At 52.1% G+C, this 14,779-nt stretch overlaps 1 protein-coding gene across 1 annotated transcript in view; it reads right to left on the bottom strand.

The window, feature by feature from the left end:
- The window catches only part of LOC127022587 (ankyrin repeat and fibronectin type-III domain-containing protein 1-like), a 183,241-nt gene that overhangs the window by 59,250 nt on the left and 109,212 nt on the right, over positions 1 to 14,779 (bottom strand). The window lies entirely within an intron of this gene.

Here is a 14,779-nt window from a genome sequence, read left to right as displayed (position 1 = left end):
ACTCCCCAATCCCTCCTCCACTCCCTTCCAAGCTCCAGAAATGAAGCCAAATCTGTCCTTTCCAGTGCTGGTCACCATCTTTCCCACATCCCTCAGATGAGATCAGTCCGGTCTCAGGACTCATCTCTGTAGCTATCAGTGCTCGGCTCTGCTATTCACCCCCTTCCAGGCCCCTCCAAGGATGCGTGCCCCGATCCAGGCTTTCCATCCCCCTGAATGCATGCCATCACAGACAGAAACCTCAGAGCATGGGCCACAGTGATCTCACAGCTATAAGGCAACAGAAACATTCTTGGAAAGTGTATAAAAGGCTCTGGATGGCAACTCACTTGCAATGTGAAATTCAAATGTGAATTTCAGGACTTCACAGGACCAGAAAAATCTGGCCTGGATGCAATCGTGGTAGATAAGAAGGGTGGAAGAGCCCTGGGTTTATCCACCAGGCACATAAGAGAAATCCAAGCCCACTGGAAGGTCCCAGTGCAAGGGCAGAAACCTGCTCTTGTCCTCCACGTCCCCAAGGCCTGCAGGGGAGAATGCATCCCCAAGGGCGATCGGGAGAGCCCCCATGCTTCTGCCAACCCAACCCGGCTGGCTGTAGCTGCCGGCTACAACAGCGGGGACCATCTCCGCGGCCAAGCGGGGATGTGCTGCTTGCACCCATCCATCCCCGGAGCCAACATCTTCCACCTGTCCCCACCCCGGCCACGGCAGCCCTGGCACAGCCCACCTTCTGGTTATGAAGGGCAGAGCTGGAGGGACACGAAGCAAGGACAGGCCACCTGGGAGCAGGGGGACGGGAGCAGGCGGGAGGAGGTAATTTGATGACTTGCACTTGCCTCCCCCGCCCCGGCGTCAGGCTCGGGTGACTAATGCTCCAGGAAGGGGATGCTGCTCTCCTGCAACGATACACGCTGCTAATCCCGCGGGTTTATCTGCCACTTCCGCGCGCCGGCTGCGGGAGCCAGCACCATCCTGCCCGGCTCCCTGAGCGCTCCCGCAGGAATCGCATGGCCTCCGGCTCCCACCGAGCTCTGCTCCCTGCGTGCCTCCCGGCTTCCCTATCCCCCATCCCAGCTCCTCCTTTCTCCCTCTTTTTCAATAAAAGCTCTAGGAGGACAAAAGGGTGTCGATGGGGTGTTTGTTCAAATAAAATGAGCTGGAAACGAGTGGGAGTCTCATCAGGCAGTGCTTATGCCTCTCCTGCCTAAAAGTTAATTGCCTGGGCTGGGAGGGGAGAATAAGGCTACAGCGGGGCTGGGGACTCATACCCGGGGTCAATGCAAACACAGGGCACCCCGCTGCAAGGGCAGGGAACCATGGAAGCGCGGGAGTCTCTGGCTCAGGCAAAGCTCCCAGTAACCGCCGGCCCCCAGCCCTCCGGAGTGCCTCCCTACCCCGCCGCTCCGTCCGGGGACCCCCGCATCCCCCACCTCCATCGGTGAGCAGGGACTAGCAGCTCGCCCTGACCTACCCATCGCTTGCACCTCCAGCACCTCACCTCCGTCTCTGAAGCAAGAGCCCCGGGGCAAGGCCAAAGGGATGTGCCCAGGGACACAGACACCAGCCCCCAGGTCCCCACGGGCAGCGTCCGCACGGGCCAGCGCCGGCTCTTTGCCCGGGAGCCCCACAGGCAGATAACCTGCTGCCAGTGACAGCCTACGCCGTGCAAGTGCTGGGGCATGCGGCTCGGCAATAACCCAGCTCTCCAGCTCAGGAATGTCCAAATAAATACAGAAATACATAAAAAGGCCATAAATAAGGTTGCCTGAGATGGCTGTTTGTCTCCCGCCTGGCCAGGACCCCCTCTCCCCTGTTGCTGTTTGCCTTGGCAGATGACAGCTGGGTAATTTGTTTCCATTGCAATGAAGTCCTAATTAACTGGAATAAACTTTTTACACTAAGTGTGTTTGTTTAACAAACTGGCTCTTTCAGAGCCTCACCGAGACCTGATTGATGCATTTGAGGGGAGTGGAAACACGCTGGGTGCTTGGACATTAAAGCTGCAGTGTCTGAGCAGACCAGGGCTGAAAGGGCTCTCTCTGTGTTTGGGAAATCAGAAATGACACCTCTGATGTCTGAACCGGGACGCGGATTTCAGCGTGGCCTTTGTGTACAAATATTTAGAGTTTCACATTTGCTGTGGCTGACACCCCCTCCAGCGTCCCCGCTGCTCAGGCAAGCAGGGGCTTGTGGCTAGGAAATCCCCTAGGACCACGCTCTGCACTGGTGGGAGGAGGTGGGATCCATCACGCTGGACTCGCTGCCGACTGCAGCGAAGCGTGCCGGGATGCACGTGGTGCATCCTGGTGACAGCACTGGTGGCTCCGGCCAGCCAACAAAATCCCAAAGGTGGGACTCCACAGGACGCTCTCAATGAAGCAAGACCAATGTCTTCAGCAGCAGCCACGCTGCCTGCTCCCCGCCTTCGGAGATCGGCTTCATCACTTGTGAAGCCAGTAATTTGCAGCAGCAAAACCAAGACAGTTAGAAATCAGTCTGAGACAGTTAAAAACTCGTTAGAAGTCTGAGACTGGTTTCTGGTTCAAACCAGAGCTTCCAGCAATACTCGCCAGCTGGGGGGTGGTGGGGGGACACAGAAGCTTGACAGAAGCCCAGAAGCAGAGTCCTCATCCTCAGAGCCGTCCAGTCGGTCTGGAAATGGCAAAGCCGAGCGGCCGCATTGCAGAATAGGGATCCGGCACAACCGGGCTTGGCAACTTGGCCCCGACGCAGGCGGTCAAGACGCTGTGTGCAGGTAGAGGGGCTTACTGGAAACATCTGGGAACAAGGGAAACATCTGGAGATAGCAGCTCTTGTGCTGTACCTTCTTTGGGAAGATTGCTGCCAAGAGCTGAAGGATCCTCAGGACAAGCAATGTTAAGTCCACACATCTGCTAGACGGTGGTATAGGACAAAACCTTTGATTAAAAGAGGGACAAAAGAGGAATGCAGTGGGGAAAAGCTGACCAAACTACCACTGGCACTGGTGCCCAAGGGCAGGCACCAAGTACCACCCTGCCGGCTCCGGCGGGACTTCCTGCGGGGTGGAAAGCCGAGACACTGCACGGCTCCACAGTAGGGCCTGGGCCATGACGAGCCCCAAGCCGGAGCTGTGTTTCAGCTGTCTAATGAGATAGCTGTATGAATAATAAGCACTTCTGGAAAACAAAGCATCTCTGACATCCGAGGGGGAGAATGAATGCAGCTGAGCTTTCCCTCCTGGGTGCTTTTTCCTTCCTACCTCAATACCACAAAGAAAAACCTCTAACAGCCCCTGCTTGAGCACTGTCAGCTCCAGAGGTTTTCTTGAGGCCTTCAAGCTTTTTGGAAGGCTTGGTTTTTCTATTTTTAAATGTAAAAATGTGATTTTGCGGGCCCTAGGGTTTCTTTTGCCTCCTTCTCCAGCCCGTTTCCTCAAAGCACTGCACGCTTCTCCATTTACTGTGGGGTAAGAAGGTGTTTTCTTGTGTCTGGGGGTTTAGCAGGTCTCCCACGACCCCTCAGTAAAATGCCCCAAAGTCTCCCCAAAGTCAACCTGCCCATGCTGTCCACAGCTTGATTCAGTCAAGTCTTTAATTAGGTATAAATATCATTATCCAGTGTTTCTTCAGTAATTATTATAGGCTCATCCTACCTTCAGCTGCATCTTCTGGACACGTTGAAAGCCACCAGTGGCAAGACTGATGGCAGAGATCTGAGCTAGCTGCCCAGGCTCCCTATGCAATCCATGGAGAGATGAGGCACTTCTGGAGGAGGAATTCATTTCCCCATAAATTAGGTGGTGACGCTGGAGGTGGTGCCCTTTTACGTCACGTCCCAAGCCTGAAGAGACAACCAAGCACCCACACCCTTGTCCCTTCCCACTGCACATCTCCTGGGAGTCACCACGCTACTCTGATCCTATCTTTGTTAATGCCAGAAACCTGTGGGAAAGCTCAGAGCCTTAGATCCCACCTCTGCGCACACCGCTTTGTCAGGATGCAGTAAAGACAATGTATTTTCCTCCTTTAATGTCCTTAGACACACTGTTCCCTGAGCAAATTAGCGCTATCTACGTGTCTCCCCACAGTCTGCTCAGCGCAGTCCAAGTAAATCAGCGTATTCAGCCTGATTAGCCCTCCCAGAGCAAAGAGCCAGAGGAGAAACACCAACGCCGCAGCTCACAGAGACCCGGCTGATTGCTCTGAAGGCTAATGCTGTCATTTCCACCACCACTGGCAATTTTAGCTTCTCGGGAGCTCAGGCGGCTCGGAGAAGGGCTGCAGAGCCACCACCTGCAGCACACGTTGTGCTTCGCACGTGGTCCCTGCCGGAGCAAGGCAGGAGACAACCGTGCTGGAGACAACGTGACGTTGGGGAAGAGCGTGGATGGGTTTGGAAGGACATTGCAAAGGGACGGTCTTTCCCAGGAGATGCTGCCCGCCGGCGGGCTCAGGAACAACAAAACGCGCTTCTACAGAACAGCATCTCTGGCAGGTGACCACAAGGCAACCTCCGGTGCTGCCACACAGCAAGGTGCTCAGACACTGGCCGGGCTGGCCATGGGGAGGGTGGTCTTAGGCGAGGATAAGCTTCTGAAAGAAAGTGCGGGCTGATGTAGCTGCTGATGGTTCTGTGGCCCAGCTGTCTATCTGGCACCGCAGGTGAAAGCATGGAGAGAAAAGACCAGGACTGTGTACTTGAATAAAAAGCCAGATTAATCTGTGGTTGTTCCAGGAAAGAGTATCAGAGGTCTTGCTCGTGCTGTGCTGATGGGCAAAGCAGCAAGCTCTTGAGATGATGCGAGGCAGCGAGGTTGAGAAAGGAGCATGAAGAACGGGAAATTTTCACTCACGAGCAGAAATTTAACACACTCGACACTACTAAAACCTGCTACGATGATTTATGTGATCAGAAGTCTCTGCGTAGGAGGGGTGGCAGGGAAGGAAGAGGAGGGCACTGTATACTTACAATACATGCCATTATATTTTTTTTCTTTAGAATTATAGATCTTTTAGCAGTCAGTGCTTGAAGAAATACAGATTTACCTTCTCACCAAGGACTGGGAAGAGGCACAGCACATCATACCTGAGCCAGCACAGGACTGCAGGAGCTCAACCTTAAATATATGTTCTCAATGGATAGAAAGAAATAATGCGTTATAAAGGATTTGGTTTGTAAGTCACACACTAGAAGACTCATGGAGCCAGCAGTAAAATACCACATGCATTTCTAAAACCATAGTTGATAACTTTTCAATGCAGAAGTTAATGCATGGCAGACGACAAAAGGTCGAGCAGTCGCTGGCTGCCCAGAGAGGCAGCCCAGGCTGGCAGCAATCCCCACGGACCAAGGAGAAGATGGGGGCAGGCAGCATTGCGCACGCTCAGGACTGCAAAATGGCCATTTTCACATCCTGGGAGATGGGATAAAACTGACTGTCGAGAAAGACTTTGAAAAAGTAGGGTGAAAAAATAAAGAGTTCTTTAAGGGGAGTTCACTGGATGTCTGTAAAGTCCTAATTTCATAGTTAGGAAAATGAGCAACTCGCTTAAAAATCCTCTTTGCTAAATGAAGGCTCAGAGTGGAAATAGAATATACAATAAAGAGCGGTCAATATAAATGAAAAATTACAACGTGTAGGAAACTGATAAGGGAAACTAAAGATGGGGAAAATGCATGGCTGGACATGCAAAATCTACTATTGGGAGCCAAACAAATTCTAGCAATAGGTCCATTTTTAAGGAGCAATAGGACCATTTTTAAGCAGAGGCTGTAGGACTGCTCATAACGATGCAGAAAAAGCAAACATAGTCAATAGATACTTACTCTATGTGTTTGGGGAAAAAAGGAGAGTAAAGTACTTCCTAGGAGAGATGAAGCTTTCCTAAACCGTTAGTATCCTCACCTCCATCTAAGGCGGCCAAATAGCACCAAACAGCCAGCGCAGATAACGTGTACCCAAAGCCGGGGAGAGTTTTCTGGGCTCTGCTGCTTGTTTTGAGCAAACTTTGGGCTGCCATGTCCAGATGGCAAATGGCTCCTTCACAGCAATATTCACACCCAGCAGTGAAGATGACCTAGTTAACTACTAAATGGTCAGCCTGATATAAGACTCAGAAGCCAGGGCTCATCTGGAATTAAATTAAGAAATAATTAAAGGATGTAAGTTATAATTATAAGTCAGTCGGCGTGTCTTTGTGGAAAAGAGATCTTGTCAAATGAGCCCGATGTCACTCTTTAGTGAATACAGGCTGAGCTGAAAAAGACACCGTGTACGTTACGGCTGTGCAGGCAGAGCGCTAAGTGCTTCTTGACATTCTGATTTTAGAAGATAGTACTATACAGTATCAATAAAGCATGTTAAATAGATTAAGAGCCGGCTGACAGGTCTCAAACAGAAGTCGTCAATGGGGAATCGTTAGCGAGGCTCCACGGGGAGCACGCTAGTCGATATTTTCATCGATGATCGAGAAGAAAATACAAAATCCTCGCTCAAAAAAATTAGAAGATGACAGGAAGATTGATGTAACGGTAAATATTGATGAGGAGAGAGTGAAATGTGGGTTGCTGAGCCCATTCAAACACTGTATATGTTAATGCAGCCCAGTGTAGAATGACACACCTACGGAGAAGGATTTCAGGCCGTATTTATGAACAGGGACTGTATCCCAGACAAGAGAGAGCCTCCAGAAAGGCTCAAGGGTCACCACGGGTGACCAACCTAACACAAGGCTCTAATGTGATGCTGTGATGAAAAGAGCTGATGCAGTTATTGGGGGAGAGGAGAGTTATGTGTATTGCACTGCTGAGACTGACACAGAAACACTCCTGCAATTAAGGCGCCCACGTTCAAAAGGGGACACTAAAAAAGCAGAGAGGCTGGAGAGATGAGTCACAAAATTGATCCGAGGGCTAGAGGAAATATCCTGCTGCGAAAGATTTGAGCTATATTGAGTTTATTGACAAAAATTCTGCCACCTCCCCTCAAACCAGAGCAGTGGCAACTGCTCTTACCCAGTGAGACACACAGAGAGCCAGGGACTAGGACCTGAAGCCAACAAGTTCAAATGAGTTTCGGGTTAGGATTAGATACCTCTCGGAGATGCTCAGAGGATTAGATACCTCTCAGAGGGCACCCACAACCTCATCAGCTTGCCGAGGAGTGCGTGGGCAGCATTTACATCCCTACAGCACACGGGAGGCCAAACAGCGTGATGTAATAGACCCTTTCGTACCTAAATCCCACACAAGTGAATCCCAGCGGATAACTGGAGCTCCGAGGCTAACCCCTGCCACGCACCACGGTGAAGACGGGTGACTCAGGAGATAGCATCGGCCTTGGAGCACTGAGGAGCTGGGGAGGCACCGAGCAGCAAAGATGGGTGCTAGCTCCTCAAAGGTGAGGTTCAGAGCTAGAAGTCTGGCTAGCTGTGAGGAGTCCCCCTCAGGTCTCGTGCCAGGAGCAAAGCATGCGTGAAAGGATCTCTCACAGCTCTTGGAGAAACACCAGCAGAGAGTGCTGGCCGAGCAGCTCGGGAAACACCTCGACCCACTTCTCCGTCTTGGTACCCAGCTGTGAGACCGATGGCTGCTGTGGGTGGGAGCGTTACCTCCCATGCCAAAAGCATCTCTGTGTTGACTCACTGCAGCAAACACTTTGCTCTCTTGCTTAGGGGAGAACACAGCCTTGGTTATTTTGTTAAAAAATGCCCATCTTCCTACGCTTAATTCCCTTTTCATGATTAATGCAGAGCGTAGCAAATGCAGAAGGGCTGCAGCTGGTGCATAGGTGGCTTCTGTGCCGGTCTCGGCTCTGAGCTGGCAGCGTTGTTCTCCCATCCCACGAGAGGGGAAGGCAGCCCTGGGTTCAGACCAGCGGGGCAGGCAGATGCCATTTCAATGTCTCCACCAAAGGAGCGAGGACCTCCAGCAACCGGGCACCTGGTTTCAGAAGAAGCAGTAAGGAGAGGTACCCTATGGAGAGCGAGGGGATCTTCTCCTACTCAGAGGCACTGCAGATGGCCGCAGGCTGAGGACCAGCCCCAACCCCGGTGGGGGCTCCATGGGGACAGAAGCCCACCCAGAGCTACTGGGAAAGTGCTTGGTTCACGGGAACACGCACCCTTCGGTTGGGACAAAAGGAAGCACAACATAAAGACACCGAGTCCTTCTGTGGCAGTACTGGAGATGGGGAATCAGGACCAGGCAGGTTTTTAATTGGACTGGAACTGAAATTACAGGGGTAAAAAAAACCCCCAACCCTGCTTTGGTTTAAAGAAAGGGGCTGGGGGGACAGGAGAAAAAAGCCCTTCAAGTTTCTATGACAACGGGCACAGTAAGAGCCTACATCGCAGCCTCACTTAACACATTAAAAGCTGCACAGAAACAACGAAAACCAAAACTTTGTTCTACCATCAGGTCCGGGAGGGATGTTCCCAGCCGGAGAGCAAGCATGCTGCAAGGGAGTGGTCCAGCGGTCCCCTGGCCTGGGCACCCAGAGCAGGGCAGCATGGGTTCAACCAGCCCCAACAACTCCTCCTCCTGTCCCCTGGGCTCAAGGGACCACTGAAAGCAAGTGGTTCCTTGTCCCGACCTCCCTTGGGCCAAGATATTTAACTCTGGGTATGGAGCATCCATCAGAGTGCCATCCAGGGCACCTCTGTCCTCATAAATCTGGGTGTAGAGCACCCCACCACGGTCCTCCAGCCCCAGCAGGCATAGGGGCCCAGGGTGAGCACTCCCACACAACAAGCAATAAAAAAGAAAATGAGTAAGCGTTGTATTCATTCATACTTTACAAAAACGGTGGTCTTCAGCAGGACATAACCCAGCTTAAACGGTGGTCTTCAGCAGGCACATAACCCAGTGCTGCTCTCCCGGGCTGCTTGGAGAGGGGGGCAGCAGCAGGACAGCCGGACCCTCAGCACGGGACCCCGCTCGCTTCACTGGGCACAGATCGGCACCAGCTTTCCCAGCTTCAAAAGCGAACAGAGATATTAGCCTGGGCAGATAGCCCAGGTGCCACAGGGCGAATCAGCGGGGCTATTGCCTCCTCGATCTCCGAGCTTCCAAGTGATCTCTGCCAGCACCGCTCCCCATCAAGGCTGTGTCCCATTCCCTCCACAGCCACAGAGATAAGAGGAGCTGGAGCCGGCACTCCCAGCAGCACAGCAAATATTCTTGGGGGGACAAAACCATTCCCAAGAGGCTTGAGATGTAGACTACCCTCCTGCCCCATCGCAAGGCCCTGAAGTGCACCCCTCGGGGAGCTGCCAGGGCTGGAGGGACTGCACAGCCCCAGCCTGGCACACCACAGCACCTGTCGCCCTCCAAACAGCATCAGGGCAAGGAGCAGCACCAGCCCCCCCAGGGCAGAAGCCCCCTCCCCAGAGCAGCCAAGTCTCCAGAAGCCTTTCTGGGCTCAGGGCGCTACTGGGAGAGACTGGGCCACCTTAGCTTAAAAGATCAGCACACCACAGGGCAGGGGACACCTTTTGAAGGCCAGAAGGAAAGCTGCAGAACGGTTCAGAGGCTGGAGTACCAGCCGGTCTCCTGCACCCGCTGCAAACGTCCAAGGCAACTCTCTGACACGCCGTGAGCTACTTCCCACCGCTCATACCTATTTCTGCTAACCCTCCGCTCCCCGTCTTCTCTGGGCCAGCTCTGCTCTCCATCCCCAGACTGGCATTTGTTGAACCACGACATTTCTCCAAAGTACCCTTCCAGGATTCCCTTCCTTTCCCAACACTCAGAGAGCCTTAAAGCCCCTCTACCTGCCTGGAACTCAGGCTCTGAATCCACTGGCCAAACCCCAGGGGAAATATTTTTTAAGCTTGCTGTAAAGTTTCAATGGCTCAGACCCCGCTGCTAGGATACGCTGACCAGCATCATAATCTTCTTTACTCAATTACGTTGCGTGTGGAGGAGTCAAGTCCCCGACCCTTCAGAAAACTGGCTTAGCCAGGATTTGGGATTGGAAGCTAGGAGCCCATGCCCATGGTCCCTTCTGGAGGGCTCTGCTCCCCTTCACCTGCCAACCTGCACCCGTCCGAGGGGCACCCACCCCACAGAGCCCAACACCCCTCTTCCCCCCGACCCCACTCTGCCATCCCGCCGTTGCCAGAGATGGTGGTGACGGCGCTTCATCCTTTCCTACAACCGAAGCTGGGAGAAGCATTCTCCAACCCTGTGAAGGTGCTTTTGGGGCAGCTTCTTGCAGCGTTGAGTATCCCATGGCTTCAGTACAGAAAGGTGGCCTCGGCATTGCTTCTCCTACCCCACTGCTCCCCTTGCATCATCTGCACTGTCTCTTACTCCCCCCTTTCCCTGTGTGTCCTCCTCCCACTGCTTGGCACTTTCCAGGTGAACCTGAGCTACTTGAAGAGCATCCCAGCTGAATAACTCTCAGCCACCGCAAAAGAAGTCAAACGTAGCATATATGTGTATTATTATCATCATTACTATAACAATAATGGCTGAATTAAGGAGGCAACGAAATGAACACCCAGCTTAGGAACACATCTAGCTTATTATGATGGTCTGTAATGCTTCCAAGACGTAAATACTGATTTCTAGATCCTTAAAAACACCACGGTTTTACAAGATAATGATTCAGCAACAAAACACTCACTTTCATCTAAGTGCTGGCATGAAAAGGTTTTAGTCTAAGAGATGAAATGTTCTGCTTTAAGAGCAGGGTGACAACAAATTAGCTGCAGAGACATCTTGGCGTAATGAAGACTGCAAGGCAAAACAAACATGAGCTGCTGCTTTATGTAAGGTGGTTTCAAAGGTTCCTTGTGTGTTTACATGTCTGAGGCTTAAGCACAGAAGGCGGGTGGCAGTCTTTAATCTGAAATGGAGACAGAGCCACGAGGTGCCTGTATAAAAGGGCTGTGGGATTCTGCTGGAGCAAGAATGGGCTCTGAGACATCAGGTCTCTTCAGCACGGCCACATCGTCCCAAGGGGCTGAACGAGCGGATCAATGGAGAGCATTTTGTGTCGCTACAGCAGTGTCTCTCTTGACACCTCAAAGTGCCTGGCAAATATTAACTGCTCCCAAGTGACAACTCTCTTGACAGATGAGCATTGCTCTCAGCAGAGGAGACAGCATGGGGAGGGAACGCAAGCAGCTCCTGCAGCAAATCAGTGACACTTTAATTAAACCCAGGTATTTCAGTCTGCATTTGCTAGGGGTTTTGAGATTGTTATTACTACCAAAATTTCTTCCTGGGTTTGAAGAAACTGAGTTCCAGTTGGTGCCTGACACTGAAGAGCAAATATATGCCAGGGGGAATTAGCAAACACACCAGCCTTTCTCAGTTCCTGTCAAGACACTTCCAACCAGCCCTGCCAGGAGAGTTATTAAGCAAAAGCGCCTGTCCCAGAAGAGCCTATTCCTGTCTCTGAGCATGGTGTCCCTGCATCTTCAGCCAGCAGGTCCTTGCTCAGGAAACTGCCTTGACAAAGCAGTCAAGGGCCCTCTGTCAGAAATTTGGAAGGACCTCTGGAAGCCCGGACATTCTAACAACATTACAGCTGTATTAGCAGCTTCCAAAATCGGGGTGACAAAGGAGCAAGCAGCTCAGGGGCTGGACTCAGCCCACGAGGTGTTTCTTCCCTGGTCCCTACAAATGCTGGCCAGATCCCAGATGGAGCTGGGCTGCAGGCAGGGTTGCAATGGGGGAGGTACGTGCCCAAATCTCATCAGATGAGAATTATTAGGTCGGGATATATTGTTCTGACATCTGAACAACCTGCTTTGGAAACACAGGAAGGCGTCTGTACCTGTTCACACGGGATGGCTGGAACAGCCGGTGTAGGTGAGGAAACCCGTGCAGATGTTGGCTCACTGCTGGACTCGTGGCCATTCCCAATACGCCAGGCTCCTCTCTCAGGGATTTCAGCTACGGGAGCTCTTTGTGTGCCTGTTCTTCCTAAGGTGGTCTCTAGCCCATTCAGTTCTCAAGTGATGTAACTTTTTTTAAGATTAATGCTCCAGCGCTCCAGACTTCTTGCTGCAGGCTGCATCCTTCCGTTTAACACGGAAAGAGGGAACATGACCTCCCAGACACAATAAAAGCCAGGAGTCACAACTCCTGACACGGGCCAGCTCTTACAGGAACATCCATAAGCACCCTCACTGAAACCCTTGGAAGTAAAAGTGTCTCCCCCAGAGTGGGCAGCAACATCATTTCAGCTCTGGTGGCTCCATCCTGGGCACCTCTGACTTCCCGCAGCGGAGGTCCACCTTCACTGCACTTTCCCGTGTGCTTGCCACACTACGTTTGGGGAAACCCAGCAGGAGATCTGTACCTTAAAACCTCTTGGATGGACGGGGCAGAGGAGAAGAGCCTAGGGTAAAGGCCATCAAAGGCTGCTGGGTGAGGGTAGACACATCTCCATACCCTTGATGAGCACTGGACTATTCCAGGTGCTTAGGAGACACCCTACTGCTGGCTGAGACAGACCAATGGTAACTGGGGTGAGGGAACATAATGACAGCATTTCCATTTCTGAAGGGAAGAGGCAACAAAGGAAGGAAAGGAGTCAATCAGGGTAACACAAGGAAACTCAGCTGACGGCGTACCTGATGTCCAGGGGGAAACCTGATCAGAGAAAGCTTCTGAACATGGCAGGAATGGAGCAAGATTCACTCCCAGGACAAGCGGTGATAAAACCTGCTGCTCACATTTCTGGCACGTGTGTCTTTCCTTTTTTTTTCTATAACCTACATCTGCTGTGAGAGCCCAAAACCACCGACCCAAGAGCAGGGATGCTCTGACCCCGCTCCCGCAGAGCGGGGGGTTTGGTCGGCAGGGTGAACTGCTGCCTCTGAAGCGCAGAAAAGGAAAAGCAGAGGCACAGTCAGGTTTGCTCTGGCACATGGGGGCTGGAGGACCAAGCCATCCGCTGTCAGACTTCTCTCAGATCACCAGCCTTGTCGCACAGATGTGTTCATGAAACACCACGGCTCAGCTCAGCTCCGCTTCGGGAACCAGCTGCTTCCCATGCTCCGGCTCCTCGCCACTGCCTTGCCCAGGACTCGGGGAACACGTCTGCGGAGCTGCTGCAGAAGTGCTGAGCTCCCCCGAGCCCTCGGCAGGTCCACCAGACCTCTGGCAGCTGCTGGCGATCCTTCTCTGCTGAGGAAGCCCAGCTCCACTCCTGCCAGAGGCTGAGGGCTCTGTAAGGCGCCTGGCCAAGCCTTGCAGACGGGATGCGGCAGCAAGAGCAGGTCTGCCTGCAACAGCAACACTGCTGGCATCAGCCAGTGGATCAAAAAGCCGAATCGGATGGGCGCAGTGGTACCAGGCAACATCACGGCCACAAACTCTACCAGTTGCGACCCCAAAACAGCCACTGAGGAACGTAAATAGGATGGGCATTAACCAAAGTCATAATATTATGATTAGCCAAGTCATAGCTGATATCACAAGCCGCTTGGCCAAACCATGGACGTCCTGTAGCCTCGTGGCACAGAGGAACAAGACAGCACCAATAAGACACCCTGTATCTACGAGACCTTCTGCACCAGCACCCACCACTCTGACCCAACAGCTCTGCAACTTCAGTGAGATGGAAGCCGATGAAGGTAGAGAAACATCCCTCGTTTCTCTGATGAGATGAGCTATGGAAGTAGCACTATAATTGTTCCTACCTACCGCCAAAACCACTCCACATGGAAAACCGAAGAGTAAGAGCTCTTTACATATTTCCTCCAAATCTCTTACTTAAAGCCTCACAAAAGCTTCAGCTGGAATAAGGACACTAGAGATGCTTCAATCTTTTTTAAGCCTGCTTGTCAAAACACACACTCTACATAAGCACACAGCAGCACTACAGTAAGAAGCACTGAAATCTTGGACGACTGTTGGTAGAAGTCACAAAAGCACGGTTGTAAGTCCTTTGCCAAATGTGTGTTCATTTTGTTGTTGCGCCCACGATGACTCCATAACCTCCTGGGATATCCCTCTGATCTCCCAGAAAGCCATGCGGGATTAAACAGCCTGGGAAATGGCTCTGGCTGTATTTTCACAAGTCTTTAGCTGCCAACGGTCTTGGAAAGCCGATGATCAGCGCTGCCTCGGGGTGAGCGGACAGAGGAGCTCCCTGAAATCAGACTTTTCAGTACGGACCTAGGAGACTAGTGCTGAGTTTTAAAAACTCATAAAGGATGAGGAACCAGCAGATAACTGAAGAACACACACGCACCCGACACTTGCGCTCCCCATCACAGACAGCGAGCAGGCAGCTCCGTAAGGCACTCCGTGACACAGCCTGCCATCCCTGGAGCACCTTGGACATGCCTCCTCTGATGCTAAGAGTAACTTGGACCGAGGATGCTGCCTCGGTGCTCACTGTGTGCTCGGGCACCGCTGGGAAGCAGCTCTGCAGGAACGTTTTGGAAAGCAGCAAAGAGCGAGCAAGTGCAGAGGGACAGTGAGTTTTGGAGGAGAAATTTCCTCAACCCAATTCTTCTGAATCTTCCAAAAAACGCTCCTCTGACAATCCTGCACGTCAGAGCACTGTTCCACAACTTCAAAACCACCTATGGCATTTTTTTCAGAAGAAAAAAGGCGATAACATAAAGATGTTCGCTTCCCCAAACAGAGCAGGAGCAACACAAGGTCCCACATGCAACGTGCTCAGCAGCACAATACACAACTGCTTAGTGGTCAGGGCCAGAACCGAACCTCTCAGCATAGCTTTTAATAGAGTTTGCCATTATCCAAGTAATGACGGTATCAGACACATCCTTCCAGCAAAGAGACAACCTTCTTGCCTCGAAGG

Source organism: Gymnogyps californianus, chromosome 15, assembly GCF_018139145.2.
Source record: "Gymnogyps californianus isolate 813 chromosome 15, ASM1813914v2, whole genome shotgun sequence".
Lineage (NCBI taxonomy): Eukaryota > Metazoa > Chordata > Aves > Accipitriformes > Cathartidae > Gymnogyps > Gymnogyps californianus.
The sequence above is the reverse complement of the archived record's forward strand: the minus strand, read 5'-3'. Positions and strand labels throughout refer to the sequence as shown.